Here is a 27,442-nt window from a genome sequence, read left to right on the forward strand (position 1 = left end):
TGGGTTTGGTTTTTTTCTAATTTTTAAGTAAGGCAGCAAATTTGAGCTGTTTTGAAAGACTTGACAAAAGGTGTGAGTGAACTCAAGTTCCGAGCTGTGTAGGAGAACAAAGTCACATCACTGAACCTGTCCAACACAGATTACTACTTACTCTTGCATCCATCTCTACTTGTGTGTTTTTTTCTGAGGCACAAATCTTTCATTGGCATGAGGTCACCATTTCGCTGTAACGAGTGATGTACAGGCTCTCACCTGTTGGTTCACTGAATTTTAGTTCCTCCTTTTCCTTTCCTGTTCATCCTTTTCCTGGTCTTGCTGAGTCAATAGAAAGAACAACGAGAAAAACCCATCAACAAGCAAACAAAAAAACCCTAAAAAACACCACAACAGAACACAACCAACCAAGTACAGCTCCCTGTAACAAAAGAAAATAAACCTTAAGAGCTTATTAGAAGTTTTGCCCTTTGGCATTATGACAAATTCAAAATTAAGAGAAAGCTATTGCATTACTTTTATATCAATGCATAAACTCAAAAAAACCAGATCAAAATGCTAAAGTAAGGGAGATCATGGATTGATATCACAATCTAGAGCACACAAGTATCTAGAGCACAGTATTTTTCTTTTCATGCATTATATTTCTCTTTAAACATGTTAATTCCTAAGGTGACCCATTCTTACTTTGCTTATTTTGGATTTCATAGTCAGGAATATAACCTACTCCCACTGCCCTCTATAAAAATAGCCTGATGGTGTCACAGTTGACTTTTTAATTTGAAAAGCTGAATACCATATGTAATCCATTGTAATGTAACTCATTTGTCACATTCACTCTGACTAACATACCTTGGCATCTGTTAACGGGGTCCTGGTAGATGTCATCATTAATGGAATTTAGGATTCTTAATTCATGTTTCATTTTTCTGTATCAAGCAGACAAAGCTTAGGTTGGTTTTGTCCAGAAGAGCAATTCTAATAATAGTAATATCAACAATAATGAAAAAGGGACCCACTTTATTGATGCAGGTAAATTTCTTTTTCTGAATTTGTATTTGTGATTTGTCTTAAAAACCACATGTGGCAATGTAAATCTGCAAGCATTTGATTTTCTGCAGATGTCTGTGAGCAAGGCTGTCAGGTATTGATAAGCAGCATTTTCCTGCTATAAAATTAGATCATAATGTTGGTAGCATATGGTGGTCTGTTGGAAAGAAGTTTTATAATCCAAGAGCCCCCAAAAGCCTGTCTGGAGAATGTTTTAAATTAAGTAAATATACCTGTGTTGTCCATTGCTGCCTATCCTTTCAGACCTTCTGCAGCTCACAAATGTGAACACAGCATGTCTGCCAAACTCTGTAAAATAAACATGCTTGTTAAAGTTTTTTTTAGTTTTCACACATCCTATTCTAGGTCTGAGAAAACAGTCTGAGGCATTTGTAGCAGCTCATTAGGCTTTTCAGAGCCAATGAGACACTGTACACCCTTGTTTTCACCCCTGCATGAGATAAAATAGGTTGTTGGCTATAAATAACTAGCAGGGGAAAAGAGTCACCACATTTCTCCCAATCTAAACCAAAAAAAACCCCAACCCCCTTAATCTTAACCATCAAACCTTGTGATTTATCTCAATGCCTTATTCTTCAATTACTTGCCTTGAGGTTTTTTTTCTTCCTTGGGAGGATAGCAAATCCAGTGCATCTGACAACTTTTTTTATTTCAGTTTTTATTTTACAACAGTTGCTCAGCTATCTTCCATGAACTCCCACAACAGTAAAAATGCTTTAAATTTTTTAAATATGTCAGAATTCACACATACCCACATAGAAGCTTGGAGTATGGTGTGTCATCTAATCATTCTTCTCAGTTTTGCTCCATCTTCCTAAGGATTTTTTCTCTCTCCTTTCACTTTTGAGTGAATATTGATGGCAGAGATAGGAAGATAAATGTATAGATTCTTGACTTGTAGGAGTTGATCTGTGGCTCTCCTGGGATATTAGCCAATACTGAATTTGTCATTGTTTTCACATAAAAAACACAAAAGAACCCAAACAAATCTTGAGAAAATTTGGGACAGTCCAAAATTTTAGCAGCTTCTTTCTCACAGTATTATGAAGTGCTTTTTGACACCTGTAGTATATATGAGAAACACATATGAAGAAATATCATAGAATCATTTAAGTTGAGGGGCATACAACAGCCAAACTCCACCCCAGCATCTTGCTCACTCCCATCTTCTGTGGGAAGAAATAGAAAGATGGGTTGAGATAACAACAGTTTAACAGGAAAAGCAAAAGCATGATGCTTAAGTAAAGCAAAATAAAAATAATAATTGACTAATTTGTGTAGACAAGCAGGTGTCCAACTGCTCCCTGGGAAGCAGGGTCTCTGCATGCTTTGTGAGTGCCATAACCATGACCATTCCCCCTCTCTCCTGCTTCCCCTGAGCTTTTACATCTGAGCATGACTCCATACGGTATTGTCTGCGTGTGACAGCTGTCCTGCCCTTGTCCTCTCTCAGCCTCTAGCCTACCCTTGGCTGACTGACTGTGCTGGCACAGCTCAGCAATAGGGGAAACACTGGTGTGTTACCAACACCACTTCAGCCACAAATAAAAACCAGAATACCCTAAGGGCTGCCCTGAAAAAAACTAATTCCATCTCAGCCAGACCCAATGGAATCCCTTATTCCATACCATTTCTGTGTCATCTGGAACTGATGTGTCTTACTGCCTGCTTGGAATAGGGATGGCTTTGAAGCTATGTGGGCTACTTGGGCCTTGTCTGCTTGTTCTGGATTTTTTCAGGAGTGAATATTCTTCAGTCTTTCTGGGCAACCTGTTTCAGGTTTTGATCATCTTTACTATTAATGTTTTTTTCCCTTTTATCTAATCTGAATTTCCCTTGCTTCAGTTTACATTCATTGCCTCTTTTTGCTGTGCATTTTCCAGCAAGTCTGGCTCTATTTTTAAATAGTTCAGTATAGTGCTATGATCTCCCCTTAGATTTTCCTCTAGAGGTTGAACAGACACACTTCTCTCAGCTGCTCCTTGTACAGCTCATACTCCAGCCCCAAACCATCTTGTTGACTTTCCATGTGTACCAGTATGTCATATACCAGGGAGCATAAATGAAATACAGTACTCAAGATGTAGGCTGGAGGGTGTGGTTTAGAATAATAATTTCCCTTTACTTGCTCGTTCTGCTGTAGTGAGCGCAGCCTAGCGTGCCCTTAGCATTCAGTTTCTGCAAGCGTGCATTTTTGACTTGTATTCAAATTGTCCACCAGACCCTGCATGTCCTCTTGAGTAGAGCTGATTTCTGCTGTTAGCTGTCTTGCTGGACTGTTGTGTGGGGCTTTTCTATCACAGTTACAGTATTGTGCAGTGTTTTTTGCTGTTTTTTTCTCGAGGTTTGGCAGCCCATTTCTCAGGTCAGTTGCGATCTCCCTGAAGCACAGACGTTTACCCTGGTGTGTGAACCCCTCCCCTCAATCACCAGTGAACTTGATGAGATGCATTCATCCCATCATCACCCATTATGAAGGTGTTAAATAGAGAATGATGTAATTATATCTGTCTCATATTGGAAGAGACTCATAAGAACCATCATGTTGAACCCCCAGCTCCTCACAGGACTGTCGAAAACTAAACCATATGACTATGACATCTTTATATGCTTCTTGAGCTCTGCCAGGCTTGGTTCCCTGGAGAGCCTGTTCCAGTGATTGATCACCCTCTCAGTGAAGAACCTTTTCCTAATGTCCAGTCTGAAGTTACCCTGATGCTGCTTCCTTCCATTTCTTTGTGTCCTGTAACTGCTTACCTGAGAGGAGATGGTTTTAAGGATGGTTTTTATCTTGTGCTCATAGGGTCAGCAAATTGAAGAGACTGTGGGGAAGTTGATGGTTGAGGCCTGCAGACTGTAATTTGTGTTGCTGCTAGAATGTAGTCTGTTACAAAGCAAATGGTGACTTAAAGTTTCAAATGTCACGTGGGTTTTATTTGTAATCCTATGGTTAGAATTTCTAAGCTGTCAGTACTTACTCTTTTGGTAGATACTGAATGACAGGGAAAGGGCTGAATGATAGTAATGTGGAGGAAATATAATAATACTAGTAGGAGGAAAAAGGGGACTGTGAATACCTGTCAACAATGTAACATTTTCCTGGGACAAGGGAATATTTTAGATTTTTGGATATATTTCTCATTTGTTACTCGAGCCTTGGCAGTGTTTAGAATAATTCTGTTGCATTTCTTTTATTCATTTTGTCCAGCTTCCACAGAGGTAAAAGCATTTCTGCAAAATACCTACGCTTTACCTGAATAGATTCAATGTATACCTGGATAAGATAACCAGAGATAACACTTGTTTTGCTGATTCCAAATAGGATAAAACAGTAGATAAGACAGTTGCAGTAAAATACTTGCAAGATTTCATTTCCTAAATGTTACATTCATTTTGAGCTAATCAATGGCAAAATCAACTAAGCTTTGGGTATGTTCTTTTAAGTGCTACTTTTTGTTTTTCATGCTGTTTTTTTTTTTCTTTTTGCTTGCCTTTATATGCCACTACACATAAAATATTGTTTGAAATTTCCTCAATGTTTTTATTAAGCTGTATATATGTATTTTTCCTTCCGTAAGTTCTGTGTCATTTAAGCAGTAATATTGCATGTATTTAATAACTTAGCTGGTCTTTGAAATAACACGTATAACAAAAAAATCAATCAATAGAGAGGTAATATTTCTTTATTCAGAAAATTGGTTATTGTATGTTTGAACACTTTGTCATTTATAGTTTGTTTATTCACCTCATTCCCTTTTTCTAATTGTGGTTCCTAAAGCAGAGACTGGTTTTTTTTCTTGGTAGTTCAAACAGTTTTTCAGTAGATTTTCTCTTCTCTCAGCCTCTTGGAGATCCTTACTGAAGCCACCAAGAAAGATTTTTTTCAGAAGTACCAAAGCTGAGTAAAAGCCACAGAGGTGTAGGCACAGAGTTTGTGGTAATTGGGAGTGGGACTGTGGCTGAGCCTTATCCCCAGTGGGCTGCAGCTGTGAGCAGCAGGTGTGCAGCATTGACAGCAATGAGCCATGGAGTGCCCAGGGGCACTGACCAACCACCGAAGGGAGCAGAGGGCACACAGGTGCAATGCATGAACATGAGGGTATAAAAGGTTGGGCTAAAGAACAAGAAGGGCAGACACTTGCAGCCTTCTGAAGTGGAATGGTGTTACTGTGTATGGGTAGATTCCTGAAGCCTGCAGATGAGGTATGGTCTTATTCTGTATGGGCGAATGCTTAAAGCCTTCTGAAATTGTAAGGTGATAATCTGTGTATTGTGGCCCTCTCAGCTGTGACAGAGAGGCAGTTTAAAATTGATAGGCATTTTCCTAAATCAAGATAATTTTGATGCTCACTTAACTTCTGTTGTGAACATATAACTGAGAATTCTGCAAAGACTTGGTCAGCATAAGTGCTAATGAGTGGAATTCATGAGTGGAATTAATACTGGTAGATATTTAATAGAGTCTGCAAGATTTTTGTAGGAGAAGCTTAACTAAATGGGAAGTGGTGGAAAGATTGTCAGCCAAAATGTTATCTGTAAATGTCTCAATATTTCGTTACTCGCTGTTATAGCTTCATGGGAATCTGTTGAATACGGTGTTCCTATTTTTGGTTAACTTGAGGATATTTTGCACTCTGAAATAAAACGCTCATTTTAATTTTGAGTTACATAGCTGTGATATGTAAGGTTTACTGTTCCTGGGGATATTTTGCTTTCCTTAAAAATGGTTTAGAATCTCAACACTAAGTCATGATTGGCCTGATGTGTTCTTTCATTGCTGTCATGGAACAAATGGGTGGGAAGAGCACACGTCAGCTTTGACGTCACCCTGCTTGAGCACAAGCTTGGGAAACATCTGCTGTTAAGGCTGTTGATTGCTGTGACACTTCATTGAAAGATTGAGAACTTTTTTTCTCCCCACCTTATTTTTAAACTAGAAATGTCTTCCTAAAGCTACAAATTATCACATTGTAGTAATAGCATTAAGTTGCTGTATATGTATGCAATTCATTTTGGATAACATTTGATTTTTGAATGGTTGGTCAGTGAATACTGTAATCATGCTTCAATGCTTGGTGAATGATCAGAAACTTTCATGCCTTCCTTGCATATGCTTCCTAAATTATTGAGTAAATCTCTTTCTGGTCCATCTGTGTGCTAAATGACTGCTGAATCTGAGAATTCAGAATTTAGCAGAAATGCACGTAACAAATAATGTTACCTTGTATTTTTGTTTATGTATGTACAAAATTGTACTTAATTTTTGACTCAAAAAACTAGTAGCTTTTCCAAAATCTTGTAAATTGGATGTAAACTTTGTTTTCTGGAAGCTTGTCACAATCTTTAGGTGTTTCCCTGTATTGCCACTATCTTTTCATTAAACACCTAAATTGGGAGGGGAAGGGAAAAACCCCCACAGCCTCATGACAGAGAAAATCTGCAAAGAACCTTGCCAGGTCTAGTTAGTTTTGTTCTTGTCTTTGTTCTCTACTTGCTTCTTTTCTTCCATGCTTTCAGAAGTGAAAACTATTGCACTTTATATTTTTCTTTCCCTTCTGTCTTGAGTCTCTACCTTGCAGTCTGTGAAGTGGTAGAGTCCGAGCTTGTTTCCTCACTGTGTAATTTCCTTCCCTAAAATTTTATTGGCTTTTCACTGGTAGTATTAGGCTTTGTTCCACTTTCTTCTGTCTTTTTTCCTCAGAATGGAGTTATTTGGTGCCTTTAGTTATGAAACCGTACATCTTTTGTTCAGTAAATGTATCAAATGTTTTTCCTGTGTGGAAATTATCTTTTTTCTTTATGCTTAATATATTGTAGGATTTTCTGCAAAGAAAATTCTTTCTTGTTTGTTCTTTGTCTGTTGGGAAACATTTCAATGACTCCCTTCACACTTCCTAGCTTTCTGAGCACTTGTGCCAAGGCCTGCTGTAATTTTCTGTGAGGAGCACTGTTTGAATATAGACAGTTGTCAAACATATGATTAATCTTTGCTTGTAGCATTTCTGTTGTGTCTTGGCATTCAGACAGACTTCATTTTCGTATGCATCTAACACTGTATATCCAACTCTGCAGTATTGTTAATTTGCAGCAACCTTGATTTTGGAATAGTTTGGATTTCCTGTTTGTAAAACTCATAACACAGTTGTCTGACTTGTATTGTTTTATTTTTTTGCCTCTGCCTCCTGGTAACTTTATCAAGTACAGTTTCCCAAAATCTCGATGTTGCATTTTGAATACCTGGACGTGTTTTGCATGTGTTTTTCACAACATTAGGCAGTGTGAAGCATAAAATCATGCAAAGCAAAATGAAATAAGTATGCTCCAGTATTCACCAGAATGATTCCACCAGATATGGGAGAAGGGTAGGGCTTTCTTCTGAAGAAAGTTATCTGTCTTTGGGATTGCAAAAGAAGTTGAAGGCTGATGTTCATGTCAATGGAAGATGCCCATTTACCTTCCCAACTGCAAGCTCCTGAACTTATTAATATATACTATTGTAATACCGGAGTTTCACATTATTCTGTAAACCATTTGCTTTAATAGAAAACTCAAATGCATTTTTGCTAGTTTGGAAATTGTAGTCCTTTCCCTCAAAAACCTCATTAATTTCTCCAGCTATGTAGCAGCTCTCCTGCCTCTCTGAACATGAAGATTCACTGCTGCTTTAGGGGTGACAAGGTATATTTTAGATGGATTCTCTAGAGGCAGAGAACTCTACCAGGAGGGGATGGGATTTCTGTCTCCAGGGGGAGGTTGCTGTTGTTGCTGTGATTAGTAGCATAACATTCACAATGCTTTATGATATAACCAGAAAAAAATCAGGGTTTAGTTTAGGTGAATTCAGGAATACCTTCCTGAGTAAAACGAAATATGGATACTTTTCTCCCAATTAAAAGTACACTTTGGGGTAATTTGGAATTTGTTTTCAATCATAGATTACCTGTAGGGTGTAGGCTCAAGTAGAAAACTTTTATGAGCCATGTGTCCCATTATGTTTTGAGCATCCCCAAAGATGGAGACTCCACAACCAGCATGGATTTTACTGTATTTCAGTTTCTGTCTGTTAAACTTCTGACTGGCCACCACTGACAAGAGCCTGCCTCTATCTTCTTTAGTTCCCAGCATCATGTTTGTAGAGGGATTGAATTCCCTGAGCCTTCTTTTCACCAGGCTGAACAATAACAGCTCTTTCAGCCTCACCCAAAATGGGTAGGCTTTAAACCAGTCCTGTCAGGTCTTAAGATAATCTTGAAAAAACTTTACAGTAAGTGACTCGGAGAGTTACAGAAGAAAGGGGATATGACCCTTAATTTGGGTGATGGGAGGATATGAAGGTGTAATGTGTAAACATAGGTAGGACTTTTGGGAAGATGCTCTGCTACTGCATGCACTGACTTTTCTACAGTTCAGCCTGGCGTGTGCTTGAGATGTCCAGTATGTAAATAAATTAAAGTAAGTATTTGAGCAAAAGGATTGCACTTTTTTAAGTTATGGCGGAAGCTATGTGAAATGGAAAAAAGAATAATCTGGTATTTGTGGAGCTAGTTTATTTACTTCAGAGGAGGGAAAAAGAAGAATAAAAATTGGTCCATCCAGCCCTTTTTTAAAAATTATCTATGTTGTTATTTCAAGCATCCCTTTTTTATTTTTCCATTGTGTATTTGTTTGTTCTATGAGTGGCTTGTATTTTTAATGTTGTAGTGCAGTTTCTGGTTAGATAACAGTCTGCTTTTTGGCTTTGGTTAAAAGTTGCTTAAAATTCCGGTTTGGAATGACCACTTGTAAAGTATGTAACTGGCAAACTAGGCTGTATCCAATTCCCATCCTTATTCTATTACTTCTTTAGGGTTTCTTTTTGGTCACAGTATTCATGAGGTTTGACTTCTTCATTCAATTCCAAAGTACCATTGGAAAACTGATCTTTTTTTGTACTATAAGGCATTCAAGCTTCTTGGCAATGCTAATACAGGAAGTCCTCTGTCTTCCTACACTTAATGGTGTGTTCTAAGCAGACCGAGACAAACCACCAAAAGCTGCGTTCTGGGGAAGATAAAGTTTATATTTGACACTATACCATGCTGCATGACACTCTCTCTTTTACCCCTATTTCTGTAAAGCTTTCTGGCAAATAGTATATTGATTTTACCTTTTGGGAACAAAGTGCATGAATGGCTGTAGAGTGCTTCAGCCCTGTCCCATATGAACATCTCTTCTGAAACACAGTCTGTTGTAAAATAATGCAGTTATAGTTGATCCTCTGTATACTGTCCAAGGAAAAGGTCAAAACCTCTTTAATATTCTTTCTTTTTATGCTACAATAAATCAATTTATTAATTTTGTGAACATTTCAAATTTTTTTATTTGCCTTTTTCCTTTCTTTTCCCTCCCCTCACATCTTCCCTGTCAATGTTGAAAGATGAAGAACATGACGATGGTAAAATTTTTGTGGGTGATGGAGTGGAGAGTAAGATCCTGCACAAGGATGTATCATCAATAGTAGCAAGCTGTCTGTCCTTGCCCAAAGTTTGCTGGAAACGTGACCTGAGGTGTGTTTGTCTGTTTCAACTGTCTTGAAAAACACACTTTCATATTCTCAAGACTCCAATAATATCTGGGAATAGTTCTGTGCATTATGTGCAAGGAGGTACCTTGCCTGATTGTTGGTCATGTTTAACCAAAAAACCCCACTAATCTCTTTGATTGCTTTGCTACTGAAAGGAGGCTTAGAGTTGAGGAAGATGGCAGTGCTTTCTGCCAAAGAGTAATTTTATATTTTCTGTTGCAGACAGTGATTCCCTTAGAATTCAGAGAGACTCTTTAAAACTGGTCTGTGGATAGAGCAAACAAAGGAGATGAAATAATGCATCTTGCCCTTTAATATAATCTAACAAGAAGCTCTCTGCAGGCAATATATTGCGTTCATATAATCAGTGCATGGAGCTGTGGAAGAATAAATTGATGTCTGATTACCTAATGCTACAGAAGGAGAACACAGAGACATGAAGAGCTTATTCTTCTAATTTACCTTGTGTTTTTGGATGGGAAACCTGCTGTACTTGTTACTAGCATGTGATAGTTCAGAACAGAGGAAAATTCTCTTGGTATGATGATTTATTGTTATCCATTAGTTAATTCAAAATGGGAAATTTTAGAGGTCAATGAACTGTCAGGGAAAATATGCTTTTTAAGGGTATAATTATGTTGACTAGTTGTTGTTTGCCACCAAATCTATGTTTAGCATTTTTTTTATTCTATTCAATCCTGTTCCAATTTATTTTGTTTGTTTGGCCATGCTGCTTTCCATAGAGAAGCTGGTTCCTTGTTGAAGGAAGGAATAATTTATAGAAAACATCTGAAACCCCAGAAGCTGCTGAAAAGACTCACTGTGTGAGTAAAAAAATTCCCACACCCTATGTAGCCAAGCAGCTTTTTCAGTATCCAAATGTTTGATACATCTCAGAGTTTGATTAGCTTTTTTCTTGTAATGTCTGTGGCTTTGTATTTTTGCAATGCTGTTGTAGGTGAAAGAAATTTTTAGCAATTGATTTCTAAACATTTTATAAATACTAAAATTAGAGGCCTTCTGGTGTATTTATCAATTAGATTTCAAGTTGGTTTCAAGCTGGTGTGTAGTTTTCAGGAGATTAAGCAGTAATATTTTTTAGAACTTCTAAGTATTAGTGGGTTAGGAGAAATCAAATATTTAGCGTTGGTATTTAATTTAGAATTTGTCTTTCTGCAGACTTTTTATGTTATTGGGAAGTCTCATTCAAAAATTAGTTCAGAGCAGGCACTCAGATTTAAACCTAAGGTTTGGGAAGAGCCTGTCTTTCAACTCTTGATATGTAGATGAGTTATTTCTGACTCTTTTCTGCATCACTGGGAGGAAAATCTAGTGTCTGATTCCCTCAGGTGGAGGGAGGCAGGGGAAGAGGCGAAAGCACTACGAACTCTGTGGGTATTGGTAATTAGGTGGGCAGCAGAAGCTGCCTGGGGCAGCGCTCACAGCTGATCAATCACAGACATACCGAGAGGGGCAGGTAAATCTGGGGGGCCCAAGTGCAAAACTTGCTCTTCCAGGCAAGTTTTGAGTCCTTTCTGGACAGAGTTATGAAGCCTTCCTGAGAAAGTTCTGTGAACTCTCAGCTGTCTGGCAAGGAGAATATTGACTGCTGCTACTCATCAGATTTGCAACAAAAACAAAGAACAGGGTGATTTGCTCCACTGTATTTAGACTTGAAGGGCTGCTTAGAAGGAGAAGTTGTGTTTTCATTCTGTTAACTGTTGCATTTCCTAGAATAAAACCAAGTAATTACATGGAAGAATAACTTGATCATAGAGGTTTCCTTGGACAAAACAAAGTAGCTGTTCTGCTGCTTTGCTTTTGTTACGTTTGGAGTCTTCTGTGCTTTTTGGTCGGCATGCCTAGCCTAGACTGGTGGTGCTTGTCCTATTCCAGGTTATTTCCAGTAGTTAGGGATGACTGGTAAGATTCCAGTCTCCATGCAGTTGCCTTATTCTGCTTTACACAATTCACGTACACTCAGGTATGAAATTCAGTCACAACTAGGCGTGGATTGCTCCTGATTTCTTGGTGTCATAAATAACATAGGTTAGAACTTGCTGTCAAGAGCCTCTGTTATGTGACCAGTGTGAAATGTTTGTCTAAATAAAGTTATAGAGCACTTCACAGCTGTTGTGTGTACTGGTAGAATCTTCTTGCTGTGTTCAGTAATAAAGCAGCGAAAGTCAGGCACATGTGACTGCACAAATCATCTACAGCACAGTTGTGTACATAGATAAAACTTGGTACAACAACGTGTCAGCCCATAATGGAGCACTTCAAGGGCTCAATAAATCTGCATGGGTTAGTGACTTTGATAAACCAGCATGATGCTTCTTTCAATTCAGATCTTTTAAGCTGAGTTGCCCAGTTTTTATGCCTGTTTGAGAAACATCAGTGTCTGCCTCCTGTTGAAACTCTATTTGAAAGGTAGTAAATTTTCTGGAACAGGAAATGCCAAGTGTGTCAGGTTGCTGCTTAATGGTAACAGCAGCAAAAATTGTTAGGATTGTTGATCTATATATATATGTCTACACATCTAGATATATATATATATAGATCAGGAATTCTATATATATCTACATATATAGATATCTATGTTATCTACATATCAATATCTGTCTACACACTGCAGGGTTTTTTGGTTTGGATTTTTTTTTTCTGGTTTCTTGGAATTTCTTGTTTGTGAGAGTCAGCTCTCAATGGAATTCTCGCAGCCTATTTGCACAGTATTAATAAAGTGGCTTATTAGAACACTGTAATCAACCGTTCTGTAATCAGCTGGCTGAAGTGTTCACAGGAATTGGCTGGCCTGTTTTAACTTACTTACTGGTAGGAACTGTCTAGTTTAGCTATTAAACAAATATATGCAGACTTAGAAGTTGGAGTTCTCTAGGTATCCCTTTATAGGTGAGCAAATATTCTCTGAAGAATAAAAGTATTGTGGGGAAGGATTGAGAAGATACTTTCCAATTTTACTTTCTGGGTGTCTATGTGTAAGATGCTGATAAAAAACGAAAAAAGCTTTAATCCATTATTCCATCTTCCTATTTGGGCAGCCATTAACAATGGAAAGGTTTGGCTTTTTTTTTTTTAATAGAAAAAACAAATGCTAGAGGTCTGTCTCTCTTTTCAGTAGTATCAAAACATGTCTTGGGTTTCAATTTCCTTTCTTCTCCACTGATAAACTTTATTCAAAGAACTGGTTCTTTCTGAGTCAACAAAGGTCCTGTGAAATAGGTGCTTGTAGCCTTGATTACTCCATCAGCCCTGTTATTCATCTCTGAACATGTTGAGATGGATTCTGTAGCTAGCTCCATATTCAGCTCCTGAAACTTTCCTGTCCTGTCTCCTGCTGTTTTTCATGGGCACTGTTGTTGCCTCAGAATGTCACAAATCCCCTGTTGCAGACACTAGGGAAAAATAAAGTATTTATAGGAAATTCCAGTGACTTTTCAGAGGCTTCAGATTTATAGTCAGTTTTAGGCAATATTCCTAGGGGCTGTAAATGGCATCCTTTCTGTTTGTTTGTTCTTGGCAGGCAGGGGCAGGTAGCACCAGTATTAATCTAGCAGCATTTCAGCTGTATGTACTGCAATTTGTGAGTGCCACAGAGCAGTGTTAGGACATGCATAGATAGATTCATTGAGAAGACTTACAGCTGTAAGCCACAAATTCTTTAGCTTAATGACATTTTGTTTAGAATTATTTTGTTACTTGGAAACAGCCCAAAGTAACCATAATGCATTGTTTTGTTGTAATAATCCAGTTTGCCATTAAAATAGGAGTGTTTAAAAGGTGTTAAAAGAAAAAAAAAAAAACAACAAAACCCAGTATCTAAAAAGAATTGAAAACTGGAAGGACTATTTTTGGACTGAAAATGTTCCAGTAATTAAGTATGGTTTTATTCCAAAGAAATTTGATTTTATTTTTTAATCACATGAGAAGAAGATTCTGAAGAATATGGCTTTAGAGACATTGATTTTGACACATCCAAATCCAATCAGTAAGCTGGCTGACACCCTAGTCTTCCTCATGGAGTTAGGATCAACCAGAAGCCTTTGGAGCCTCATTTTAAAGTACACTTAAGGGATGTTGTGCAGAGAGAAAAATGTGACAGGATTATACCACAGAAATGCATTTGTTATCTCCTTGGACTGAGTGTGGAAAGTGGATGGCAGGCAAGGCAAGCTAATGAAAAACTTCTAAAAAATATAGCTGGGGAAGCAGCTGAAGGGGAGGAGTTTTGGATGAAAGCAAACCAGGTGGAAAATGTCTTTTTCAGGATGGGCTGACAGAGGGATGAGTATTTTAGCAGAAAGAATGACAAAGGAGGATAGACTTAGAAGCAGTAGAGTTTAGTGAGAGTGTTTGCAGAGGAAGAAAGAAAGGTGATGGAAGATGAGACAGCCTGAGGGACTGGGTAGTGCTGTCATGGAAGATGGTGGAGTTGCCTCCAGAGAATGTGTAGATGGAAATATTTAAGATCTCAAATAAATATTACATGCTTAGGCAGCTGAGAGAAATCCCTGGTTTTTCTTTTTGGCACTACTGCCTCTGGGGAAAACTGCTAAAAAGTTCATGCTGAGCATTCTCTTGATGAACTGTGGTGCAGAAAGATGCTGGTAATTTTTCAAGCTTCTGACCTATAACTGAACACAGATAGTCTTCTGAACCTATTTTTCAGAGCATTCGGTCAGTGGAGGAACTGATTCTTCTGCCATTTGAACTGCATGTGCTAAAAATATTAACTCTATTGCTATACAATAGTTCAGTAGCTAGAATCAAAACAGTAATGACATCAGATCCAAGATAAATATGGTTTGTTTATACCATTGGAAGCAGTACAGTGACTTGAAGTTGCCAGGCTGTCTGGTCCTATTTTGCTTGACAGTTCCTTATATCCACAGGTATTCCCACTCCTTGTAAATAATCTTTCTTTGTGTCTGGTTTCACTTGACTGTCGTGCCTGACTCTTTTTAGCTCTATGTTGTTCTGTATAGAATTCAGTGGAGGTGTACAGTAAGAAACCAATATGTGTTTATCACCTTGCACAAAGTCAATTTTGTTCTCTCTATTATTGAAACTATACATGAAACTCAGTTAGCACTTGTAAGTTTTATTAGTATTTATAACCTAGATGCTTTCTTACCACAAGCTTTAAAATTCTAACACTAGACTTGGTCATCTCTTTAAAAACAGCTATGGACAACTGAGCAATTTACATACCTGTCTGGATGTTCTATGGAAGAAAAATGAGGAACAAATGAAGCTACAAAAAATTAAATCAGGAAAACTGAGGGTTTTTTGTTATGAAATGAAATATGATAGTTTTCAGAAAAAAATTTTTAGCCTTCTAAATTTAAGTATGATAGTTTTTAAACAAAGAGATCAGTTGGATGTGATGAACTGATGTGTAAAATTTGTAATGCACACAATATTTTTTAGGGCAGCAGTTTGCAATTTGTTTCAGATATTTTGATTTTTGAAAATCTCTACACTGTTATGCAAAAGTTTTTGATAGAAGTCCTTGTGAAAATATGCTTAATTAATAGCAACTGAACCTGAGCTTACATACTGCAAATTAATCAGTTATTTTCATCAATAAAAGCAGGGGGAAGAAGTGAGCCTGCATCCCAGTCATGAATTTTGTTATCTTTTGAAGGTCCTGCAACTGGCAGCATCTGTCATTTTCAAATTCTGTAAAATGTGCTGTTTGTTCTTGGTACCTCATAAATTCCATTTGTATATTTTCTCTGTATCCTCATATAATGATGATTGTATTTAAAACATTGCAAAGTTGGAAGCTCTAATAAAGATTAGGAAAGTAGGAATGCGCATAATAGTGATTTTTAATTTCCATGACATATGTAATTCAAACTGATGTAAGTTCAGTTGTAATATCAGTCTAATTCAAATAGAGTAGATTAATATTAGTAAATGTTGCATCAAGTAACAGTGCCAAGGGAATGACTGAAGTTGCAAATTGGAAGTGTGGGCTGTTAATTACTGATTGTCTAGCTCCTGAGGTGAACATTAAGTATGTATTGAAAAAATGTAAGTCTATCCCAAGAGCAGAAATCACTTGAAATTGAGGCTGTTTCTTTACGAATTAGGCAACTTATATTCTTAAACTTTCTGCTTTGTGAAATATTTATGAATGCCTCTTAAAGACAGGAGTCAAAATCTTGCTTTTGTTCTAGCTAGTTAATCTTGATAACGCCCTCAGGCTCATGGTGTGATCCGTGGGGTGTCCTCTGTAGGGCCAGGAGTTGGATTTGGTCATCCTGATGGGTCCCTTCCAACCCAGCATATTCTGTGATTCTGTTCTGTAAGGAAAAACCTGGGTATTTACATACCATTTTAATCTAAAGGATTCAAGTGATAGAGACTTTTTGATAAGAGGAGTGATGGTAAAAGAAGATACTGATACAAACAGAAGTCTGTAGTGTATTTCAGGAAGCATATCTAAAGATCTGTTGTAGGGGCAAAACAAAGCAAAATAATTTTTTTAATAGTAAAAGTGATGAATTTATATACTGTGGAAAGTGGTGTATTTGAGGAATGTTTGATTTTTCTGAATTGCATCCAGAGGGCCATTATACATAAAAAAGAAATGAATTTTTCCTGTGAGAATATTAAATACCTATGAATTCTGCCTAAACTATGATTACCAAGACTGCCATTCTAAAATAATGATAATTGCATATGCAAATCCAGATGGCCTTTGGGATAAGGTTCAAACAGATGACTTTTTCAAGATGGTTACAATTTGGATTTTGTTTTCATCTATGTATCAAGCCATCACTTTAATGACAAGTTTCACTTGGCAGAGATGCTTCATCAGCTCTAGTAGTGAGATGCTTTTTTCAAAAAAGGAAGCGGTTTGTCTTTTAAAGACATTCCCATGTGAGTTGAATATTGGTTACTATGAGGCGCATTCTGTATGTGTCTATAAATGAATTTGGAGAAGTATATTCAAAGCTCATCGATTTTCAGGTAGTTGAACTGAGGTGGGAAATTTTTCCAAGCATGCCCTACTAATCACATGGTTTCCTAGGAAAACCTGACATTTAATATAGTTAATACTGCATGGAAGTAAATTCCTGTTCCATCTTCCGTTTGTGTGTCTGTGTCCATAAAACATTAAAGACTTCTGAGTGTTAGAAATGGCCATTCTGATAAGGATACTATTGATGACTTCTTTGAGAATAAATTACAATGTTTCTAAAATTGATGGGAGACTGCATACTGGTGTACTTGTAGATTAACTGAAATATATGTTTGGCTGGTTTTTCATTATTGAGCTTTGTTGTGTTTCATTTGGAGGGCCAGTCAACTCATTTCAAGATTACAATAATGAAAACAAATCACAGTAAGCCATGATATATGCAGTCTCCTAAATTTGCACTGAAAACTAGAGTTAAATTATCCAGGTGTTTTGAAGGTAATAAAGTTGGTGTGTGGTCCCATTCATATTAGTATTATAATGAGATGCTCTATACACTCACTGAAGGCAAACAGCAGCAGCATAAATCTTTACAGCAACACTGTCACTTTCCATTTTGATTCTTCAGCTCAAATTGTTTAGTTTTTTCACTGAAGGAAATGAATTCAATTGCTGGTCCATAACAGTTCTATTTCATTTGTAGGTAAGGTATTTAGAAGACACAAGAAATTATCTTGGCATATAGGATTGTATTTTGATTTCACTGACTAACAAAACTGATAGTTTTTAGCCTCTGGAGGGAAAAACACTATATGAAAGAAACACTGTATTTTAGTCATTGAACAATGTTGTTGTGATGGAGTTTTTACTTTTTACAGTCATTCTTTTCAGAGTAACTTAAAACCTGCTTGTGTTTGTATTGCCAAGATAAACATCTTCAAGATAACCTATGTTTTAAAAGGGTGTTTGGTATTTGTTTGGTATTGTCCCTTTTTCCAAGGGACAGTGCTAGCCAGTGAAAATAATGGGTTGTTTAAGAGCTTAAACAAAATATGTCTGAAAAATTTTTCTGTTTCTCAAGTATTAAGAGACATCTTGGTCAGTAATGAAAATTTACAAGACAAAATTTTGAGTTGACTATTGCTGTCATGCCTCTAAACCCAGCAACTTCTATCTATATTGTGTGGTACACACATTCGCAGCCCCTCCTCCCCCAGTACAGAGATAGAGTATGTGTTTACTTTTTTTTTTAAACTCAAAGGACACAGTACAAATCTTTGCTATTAAGAAATGAGGGCATAGCACAGTGGAACACATACCATGGTAGTGCTGGGTTTGGTGGCAATGTTGCTGGTACAATTCAAACCTCAGTAAATTTTGCCAAATGCTGTTGGTTGAGTGAGCCTCTGATCTGGGCTTAGGGTGAGAATTATTTCTGCCTTATGATTTGTGTTCTTGTAGCACAGAAGCTTTGATGAAAAAATGATTTTGAAAACTGAGGACATAGAACATCTGTAGTGTGGTTTCAGGAGGGTTAGGGTGCTGTGAATGAATTGTGAAGGGCTTCAAAATTTTTGACCATTTATTCCTCATGCTAATTTCTTCTGGGAAATTGATGATGTACCTTCAAAGTAGGATGGCTACACTGCAGAGTATTGTAGGTATGGCTGGCAGGTGTGCAGGAATACTACCAGGAAAGGGGTTTCTGCTTTTAGCATGTGATGAAAAATCATGGCAAACTGGGATATAGGGACTACATCAAACGTGGGCAAGTATATGTATTTTAAATGGAATACATGTAATGCTATGACAAATTCTGTTTTAATATTCATAGTATCAGGTGGCTAATTAATTGTTTTAAGTGGAGTAAAAATCTGTAACCTGATATTTGAAGAAAAGGATGACTTGGTAGAAGAAAATGGGATAAAGTAGGTAGCAAAGGCTAGTTTATGCATGCTGATGTTAAATGTTGAGTATTTTATCTAACTGTCAAAGGTTTTAATCAGAATCCATAGAAATTTTAGAATTTAGAATTTAGAATCCATATTAAATTTTGTCTAGTTGTTAGGTTGGAAATTGAGAAAGAAGCAAAAAGGATGAATCAAAAACTTACTCTGCCCAAGAAATTATCTATTTTAACATCATCAGTAGTCTACTTAAGATATTGCTTGACTTCATTCCCCTGAATCATAATGTGCTTATGAAGTAAGTGAATCTCCATTAATGGTTCATTTGGGTACTTTGTAAGAGCAGCTGATTTTCATGGTGGCATTGTAGGCATATTCTCCACATGTTCATAACTTGCACTGCTCAACCAGCAAGAGTGGACAGATTTTAAATTCTTACCAAGGAGATGAAAGTAGGAGACATTATGAATATTGGTTGCTGATTTAGGTCCTCTGATTTTATTTTCTTACAAAATCATGTTTTCTTCATCCTTTATTGCAGTTCTGAATTTTGAATTGAAGTGCACTGTATATGAAGCCTGTGTGCTGGCTTCATTTGTATAATAATATAAAAATTCTCAATTATAGGGGCATCTTCCAGCTTGTAAAATATGTCTTCCCAAAAGATTAGATGTTAGGTGAGTTAACACATCTGGAATTGAATTGCATCTGCCCTACTACCTTTATTCAGTTCATTTGACATCACAGAGATGTGTAGTAGAGGTTTAGCTTCTTGCAGTAACGACTAGATGTTTCATAGAGTTCCTGTAAGGATTAGTGAGGTACTTTTATTTAAGATGGCTGAAGGCAAAAGTGTTGATTATAATCACATAAAGGGAATTAAACTTTTCTACTGTAATTCATATTCCAACCCATGAAACAGAAATTTCTGCTCTTCCAATGCATAGGTTTAGAGCAGCTGTCTCCAAAGAGTGTAAAACCAGAGGAAACATCCATGCTATCCTCTTGCTGGAGCGTGTGCCTTAATGACACTGCCTCCATTTGTCATTTGGTCCCAGGAGAACTGACAGCCATAGCAGTCACAGCAGGGCTGTGAATTAAAGCCTCTGACCACCCGCTCGCCGTAATTTTTATCTCTGTGTGGTTCCCAGGCTGTGTGCAGGATGAAACAGGACCTGAACAAAGAACAAAAGGAGATTTTTGGGCCGTGCAGTCTTTGTGTAAGAGGGGACTTTCCTAAAGACCCTCATAGCTGTACCAGTTTATGGAATGCTGTAAAAGCTAGAAAAATGGATAAAAAATTTAGGTAGACCATTACTCAAGCATTCCAATTTGATTTACATGTAAATACGACATTTGGTATCCAACAAGAAATATGTTTAAAAACAATGGAGACGAATAGTCCCATTCTGCCATGAATTGCCTACATATAAAACCTTGTTAAAATGGTAAATTTCCTTTCCATATGAAACTGAGATTTAAAAAAAAATAACTTGAGGTTATTTAAATTAATTTTTTAGCAAATCTGACTCAGAACATTTTCCTACTATTTTGTATTTTTAAGTGTGTGTGTTGTTAGTTTTTTTTGATTGATGTTCCTACTTAGAGTATATACAACAATAGGAATATCCTTAAAAGGTTTTTCAGTATTTGATAAACGTATGTCTGTCAGTATCTGAAGGGAGGCTGACAAGAGGATGTTTCCAGGCTCTGCTCAGTGGTGCTGAGCAATAGGACAAGAGGCAGTGGGCAGAAACTGAATGACAGGAAATTCCTCCTGAACATGAGGCAGAACTTCTGTATGGGTGAGTGAGCACTGGAATGGGTTGCCCAGAGAGGGTGTGGAGTCTCCCTCTCTGGAGATATTCAAGAACTGTCTGGATGCAATCCTGTGCCATGTGCTGTGGGATGACCCTGCTTGAGCAGGGCTGTCAGACCAAGTGATGCTCTGTGCTTGCTTCCAGCATTACCCATTCTGTGGTCCTGTGACTTGCACAGTTTTCTGCCAGAATGATGTATTTTGGAAGGAGGAGGAAAACATCAAGTTTCATCTTTCCCCATAAAGTGTGTGCTGGATGATCAGTAGATTGTTCATCTTCCACTTCAGTTGCTAAAATGTTGAGAAGTCTTGGTGCTTCTAGTGTTTCTGATAAATTCTATGTAATATAATTATATCAGCCCTCAGTTCTGAGAAGGTGGCAATCCATGGCTAGCAGAAATAGCACATTATCATCTCTCTAATAACATTTTCTATTTTATTTTTTTGGGAAGAATGTTTCTTGATTCATATTCACCAAGCTGTTTGTTATGTTTCAAACAAGTAAATTGCTAGTGGGTGGCATACTCTCTCTTATTGTGCATGTGTATCAGAAATCATCTGTCATCTGATTTAAACTTCAATTTAGTCAGCAGAGCATCTCAATTTGGAGAAAATTGGACTCCATTATAAAACACAATTGTGATAGGATTATGTTTTTATGGTAAAGCATGTAATTTATTGCTCTTATTATCATGCAACAGATTGTAGAGTAATGTTTTGACTTGCTCCTTTAGAATGCTTTGGAGTATGAACATTATAACATTGCTCTATTGCTCTTATGTGGTTTATTTTCTCTTTTTTTTTTTGGACTTTAGGGAGGCATACATCAGCCTGACTTTCATGGATAACGTTACAAGGAATTTTCAAAAGGTATTTGGTACTATGAGACAAGTAAATAAGGGATACAGCATTTATAGAAAGATGGCAAAGGTGTTTATTCAAGAGTGAAATGAAGATCTTTTAATTAAGTTATGGAGTTCCAGCTGGTTTTATTTACCATAATCTTGTATTTTGCCTCATGCACTTGGGTGATAGCTTGTCTCTGAGCAGATTAAGTGCTAAAGTTGTGAATACACAGTAGTTTAATCAAACAACCTTCCTTTCCTGGGAGGAACTTCATAACACTTTTGCAAATACTGAGCTATAACAGCAATTCCAACTTCATAAAAACTTCTAATTGAACCTACTGGCCAAGTTCATGTAATCCCTGTGAGGCTGCATTCTGTCATTTTGGATTTTCTCTTCTTTCTTGGAACAGGAGGACTTGTGCTGGTCAGCAAATTCTTCTGTTCCAGAAGTGTGAGGTCTGAATCTCTTGTGGCTCTTGGTCAACTGACAGCTCCCCTGCAAAATGGACAGCTTCTTTCTATCCAGAAATGTGCTTGATAAGGGATGGCAATTCTAGGAGATCTCTCTGCTATTTGTAATTATCAATTTTAATTTATATGCCCAATCTATTCTATGATTAGAACACAAGAGATATTCACATACTCAAAATTGCATGTAACTTAGGTCTTTTTTTTTTTTTACGAGGATAGGAACAGTATGCATTACTTTCCTGTCAGAAGAAAAACAATATTGTGTTTTTGCAAATGCAAAAATGTCCTGAGTGCAGTTATTCAGTAAACAGCTATGAAGAAGTGTGTATGTGTAGGTCAAGCATATACATTGAAAGTCGCCCCATGTTCTTGTTTTATTACGATGGGATACAGTCCAGACTAGGTATCTTTCAAATCTCAAAACTTAATTTTTAGTGTGATTTGTAAGTGCTTTGTTCTCAATACTGTTACTTGAAGATAATCAGGGAATTTCAAATTATTAAAAAAAAAAAAAGTAACTGAGGTTGAAACAGTAATTATTTTAACCACTGACAAATTTACTTTTTCTTCTATATATGAGGAGCAGGGGGAACTTTTAGGAGTTATGTATGGACAAATCTTAAAAACTTAAATCTGATTCATGCAAATTCGTTCTGAAAATTACATGTTAATTATTTTCCGTAGTTATTGGTTCTCTGGCATCCTCAGAGTTGTTGCAGAGTTGTTTCAATTGTCCTAAAGTTGGTGGGTGAATGACTAAATTATGTGAAATGTTGTGGTCTTTAATCTTCATAGAGCAAAATCTGTGATGTTGTTGATAAAGCTCTTCATTTATTTGGAATTTTTTCATGATGTGGAGTAGTTCAAGCAGATTTGTGTGTGAGCTCTGCTCATCCTGGAGGGCAATGCTGCTTTGTCACCCTGCTTTGTCTTTACCTTGTGAAGGTGGGAGATCAGATGGGACGCTTGAGAAATGTGCAGTTTAATGGTAACATTGTACATGGGGGCCTCATCAGGGGAGAACAGTTGTCAAGTTTGGGGTTTTTTTGTATTGTTAGCATTTTATGAATTACTTGACAGGCAAAAAAGGGAAGCTACTGCTAAACTATTTCTCAGAAAACTCTTTTCTTCATTCTAAAGACTAAACTTTAAATTCAGGTTTAATCACTTCCTTGAATGTTTTTAAATTTTTCTTCTTAATACATGCTTTTCAGAATACAGTCCCAGAGAATACTTTTGGTAGGGATTCAGTCTTGTTGTTGTCCTTCCCTTTACAACCCACAAGTGTGTCTGCAGTTTTCAGCTTACTTCACAATTAACGTTTACTGGTCTTTTTCTGCTTATAGAATGTTTATTCTCTCAAAAATGCTTCATTCTGTTCTTTGCTATAATAAATGTTGCTTCTACCAGATAGCAAAGTAAATGGACACAAGGAGTGAGATCTTTACTGAGATAGCTAAAATTAATTTTAGAGTAGCAGAGGTGAGCCACATAATGGGGTACAACATGTGCCTTTTGTACTGCAGTATGGGCAGTATGATGTTGGCGCCATTTTCTTCCTCAGTAATTTACTTAATTATCAAGTCCCTCCTTTAACAAAGCGAAACTGATTTTCTTTGCCAAAAGGAAACCCAGTTTTCTTTCGCCAATCTTTTTTTTTATTAGGTTGCAATAATTAAATTTATACAGGTTGTTCTGTTCAGATACTCTGCCTTTTTTGTAAGTCCAATTATTTTTGCTTCATTGCTTTGCAAGTTTTTCCTGCTGTAAGCATTTTTCCCAAACAAGGACATGTAACTACAGCCTTAATAATGTCTTTCAGTGTAATGGATTATAAAAGATTCTGAAGAAATTGGCACAAGCAAAGTTATAATTCTTTGCGCTGTTTTTCTTTGCTTATCTAATGACAGCTCTTCCTGCAGAATAGACAAGCTTTTATGTCTCTCTACAGCTTTATCATGTGACTCCCTTGCTATGAGCATATTTCTTGATAAATTCTCAATATTAGGGAACAGTCTTTGGTCTAGAATAAAGGGCTAAAGACTGCATAAATGGCAAGCAAGTTTATGGAGGATTTTTCTTTGTCTACATCCTGCCTTTTTAACCCAAATATGAATTTTTTTTTTTTTTTGTCATAAGCATTTCATTTTGTGGTTTTGAATTGAATTTCTTCTGAGGCTTATCTGCCTTTGTGATGCCAAGACCTTAAAAAAAAGGTATAGGAAACCAACCCAGAGCAGTAGTAACAACAACAAAAATAAAGCAGGAACAGAGAAAGTTTTCTGTCTGTAAACTTTGCAAATTAAATGAAAGATGAATTGATAAATACAGACAGGTAAGAATGAACAAAGACAGGATGAAAATATTCATATAAAGAGGGGTCAAAAATTGGTTCAGGTATTTGTTGCAACCTTTTACATTCTCTTATTCTTAGTGTGGTTTTATTTACTCAGTAAAGCATGTGGCATTAAATGAAATCTCTTTTGCATTTACACAAGAGAGATCTGGTGCTTACAGGAGAAAATCTCTCCCAGGGGAAGGACTGTGTCTTCAAACCTTTTGGTTTTCCTCCTAAGATCATATCATTCATGGTTAGCTTGTGCTCAAATCATTCTAATGCCTCCTTCTTAATTTCACTTGTTTTTTGGAGAATATGGATCAAGGTAAAAAGACATCAGTGTGATCATACAGACTGTGACAATGAGGAGGAAGAAGCCTGAACTGAGAGTGAGGCATCCGTGAAAGTGGTTCTCAGCTGAGCATTTACTGAATCATAGGAAATCAAAGTCTATTGGCAAGGATTTTCAGGGGTTATCCAGCCTAAACTTTGGGCAAAGTGGGGCTGTGGCCATCCCTGGGTCAGATCTCTCAGGACTCTGGTCTTGGACACTTTCAAGGATGTGGAAATTCCACAGCCTCCATGGACAACAAATCAAGAGCAGCATTACTTTTCTAGGGAAATGTTGACTCGCTAATATTCAGCCCGAAGCTCTCAAATGTCAGCTTGTGGCTGCTTCCCCTTGTTTAGCTGTCTGCCACTGCTAAGAATTTGGCTTCCTTGTCTTTGTGGTTCCCCGTCCCATTAGCTTGCCCCTCTAGCCTGCCAATCACCACACTGAATAAGGCCAGCATCCTCAACCTCTCCTCATGTGTCATGGTCCCCTGACCATTGTGACAGTCCCCTGCTGGCCCTCTCCACGCTGCTCTTGTGAGGCTGCAAAAACCAGCTCTGTAGGATGCTAGTCTCATGTCTGCAAAGTGTAAGATGGCAATAAATTGTTCTTTGGGCCCTGTTTAATGATGCTCAGGATGCAGTTTGCCTCATTCATGACAAGAGGATACTGCTGGCTGTCGTTCATCTCAGTGTTCCCTGTAAGTGCTGAAGCCTTGACTGCTGGTCTACAGTGCAGTTACAGTGCTGAAGGTGTAAAACTTAGTACTTGTCTGTGTTAAACTTCATGAGGTACGTGATGCCCAGTCCTCAAGTTTGCTGAGGTTTCTCTCAGTTGGAGTTCTGCTGCTTATGTCAGCCATTTCTTCTGCTTCAGTGTCATCCGCAGGTTTGCTAAGGATACACCCTTGCAGATCCTTTACGGATCTGTAAAGTGTTATACAGTGATTGTAAAGGATGTAAGAGACCAGCAAGAGCAAAAAGATGATAATTTCAGCATTAATATCATCAGTGTGATTTTGATGAGACCTATTGGGATTCTGAGTGTACAGGAGAATAGTTGCTACTACTTTTTTCCAGACACTGAACTTTTCAAAAATTAGCCTGGGTCTGTTTAAGACAATGTTTATTGTAGGGAAGAAGCTAAAGATCCTGATTCCTATTAATAGGTTCTGATATGGTTTATTGTGTTTCAGAGAAACACAAACTAAGTCTTGGGAAAGTATTCCTTGGTGAGGTCTGTCCCAAAGAGCTCACTAATCTTTGGAGCCACCCCTAAGTCCTGTTTTCTCTGATTTATGCTCTACCCAGTCTAGATAGCCATGTTCTTGCTATTCTGCCTCAATTTCCCTATTTTGTTTTTATTTAACTCTTACAATTTCCAGAAGTTTGAGTGACACAGTCCACTAGGACATGAAGGATGTGATTAACATGGGCTTAGTCTTCTCAAGTTCAGGAGGCAGTTTAATGTTCTCTTGAAAACCAGACAAATTGTGCTGTCAAGTTGTTATATGAAGTGAGTGTCTTCGGTCTTCTAGTAGTTCTAAAAATGGGAGTGGTTGCCCCTATTCAACAGTATGGATTTATGGGTGCATAAAGCAACTCGCTGCACTCTTGAGGAATGTGCCTAAATTTGTAGATGTTAAGATTTAAGACTGCACTCCTGCCCCTCTTGATACTTTAAATAAGGTAAATGAGGTAAATGAATTAAGGATTATGCTGAAGTTATTTTATCATTTCAGAAATAGGAAGTCTGTTAAATCTTTTCAGACTTGGTCAGCTGCCTTTGAGTTAGCATTATGTTCTCATGTTCTCTTCCATTAAAATGTGTTAAAACTTACAGCTGGCAATGTAATGGTAATTTAGCAGTTACCATGCAGGTAAGAATCTTGTTTTCAAGCTTAAATTTTAAACCTGTGAAAACTCAAGAAAAGTAGTTATCTATACAACTTTTCAACATTTCAGCCATATTTCTGAGTGGAGACTGTTCTATGATGGTCAGGATAGGATAATTAAGCGTCCAATATGTATTTGCACCGTAATTGTCAAAGTGAAAGAACTTTTTCTGTTGGGTATCATTGAAGCATTTAGCTCTCAGTGGGGGGGAATTAGTAGCTAGTTGTGTACCAGAGGTACACCTTTTGCTTGCCAAAGTACTTGTGAAACAAGCCTGTGTTTGACATCTTTTCTGGACAAAGGCGATGCCTTCAGAGTAGATGCCAATTGGAATATTTTTGTTATAAAAGATTGAAATTCTAGTGTAAACTACCCAGATTATTACCTTCCTCAGAAACTTTAATTATTATTTTCTGTTCCTGTGTAGCCTTAAATGTTTGCAAATTAACTGCACTTTTCTTCTAGTGAGGCACTGTCATTTGTTCTCTTTTTCTGATGCAGGGCCAGAAGTTTCTCTGCAGGCTCACTTGCTATCAGCTGGCTTAACAAAAATGGTCTCTTCAAACTTTTCCTCTTTATAAAACATTTTACTTGTTTTTCTATGGTAGTGATTCAGTGGCATTATAGTATAAATTGTTGTAGTGCCACAGCAGAGAGTGAGCAGATGAAAGTTTTGCGTGTGTGCAGTTAATTAGATGAAATGTATTTTGACAGACACCTAGTAATTAGACTTTAAAATTGATTTTCTTTTTTGCATTTAATTATGTTTTATTTCAGCTCTTTGCCGAGAAGCTTTTCATTAGCTGTTAGGAGTTTGTGTTTCTGAATTCCACTGACTTTCATGAAGTGATGTAAGTCAAGTCATTATGAGCTTATTTGTGCAAAGCTGTCAGTGTGTTTTCCTGAAATTTTTTCCAAGATTAGGATGCTATATGCTTATGGAGTGACTGGTTTTACGAGCCAGTTTAAGCTCAGGGAATGAATTCAGATTACATGTGTAGCTAACCATGCGACTCTATGATTTATGCTGCCAGTGCTACTTGGCACATGACTTGGGTTGGCATAAAGAAATACAGTAGGTGTTCTGCTATATCCACCTTAAGTTAGAGTAAACCCTTCCACTAAAGTATAATACTTAAGTGTATTTCCTCAGTTTGACAGAGTTGTTTCCTAGAGGAGATCAATCAGCTTCTGTTGTTGCTGTTCCTTTTCCTTCCCAAACTCTTCTTTTGTGAACTTGGTACTGAAACTGT

At 37.2% G+C, this 27,442-nt stretch overlaps 1 protein-coding gene across 3 annotated transcripts in view; it reads left to right on the forward strand.

Annotated features, from left to right (window-relative positions):
• The window catches only part of MARCHF1 (membrane associated ring-CH-type finger 1), a 220,953-nt gene that overhangs the window by 22,208 nt on the left and 171,303 nt on the right, over positions 1-27,442 (forward strand). The window contains exon 1 of one of the 3 annotated variants that reach the window (XM_031065267.1): positions 21,155-21,173. The exons of the other annotated variants lie outside the window; for them this stretch is intronic. The gene's annotated coding sequence lies outside the window, so the exon portion shown is untranslated. Of the gene's footprint in view, positions 1-21,154; positions 21,174-27,442 lie in introns of those variants that run through there. 3 annotated transcript variants of the gene reach the window in all.

Source organism: Geospiza fortis, unplaced genomic scaffold (genome assembly GCF_000277835.1).
Source record: "Geospiza fortis unplaced genomic scaffold, GeoFor_1.0 scaffold40, whole genome shotgun sequence".
Classification (NCBI taxonomy): domain Eukaryota; kingdom Metazoa; phylum Chordata; class Aves; order Passeriformes; family Thraupidae; genus Geospiza; species Geospiza fortis.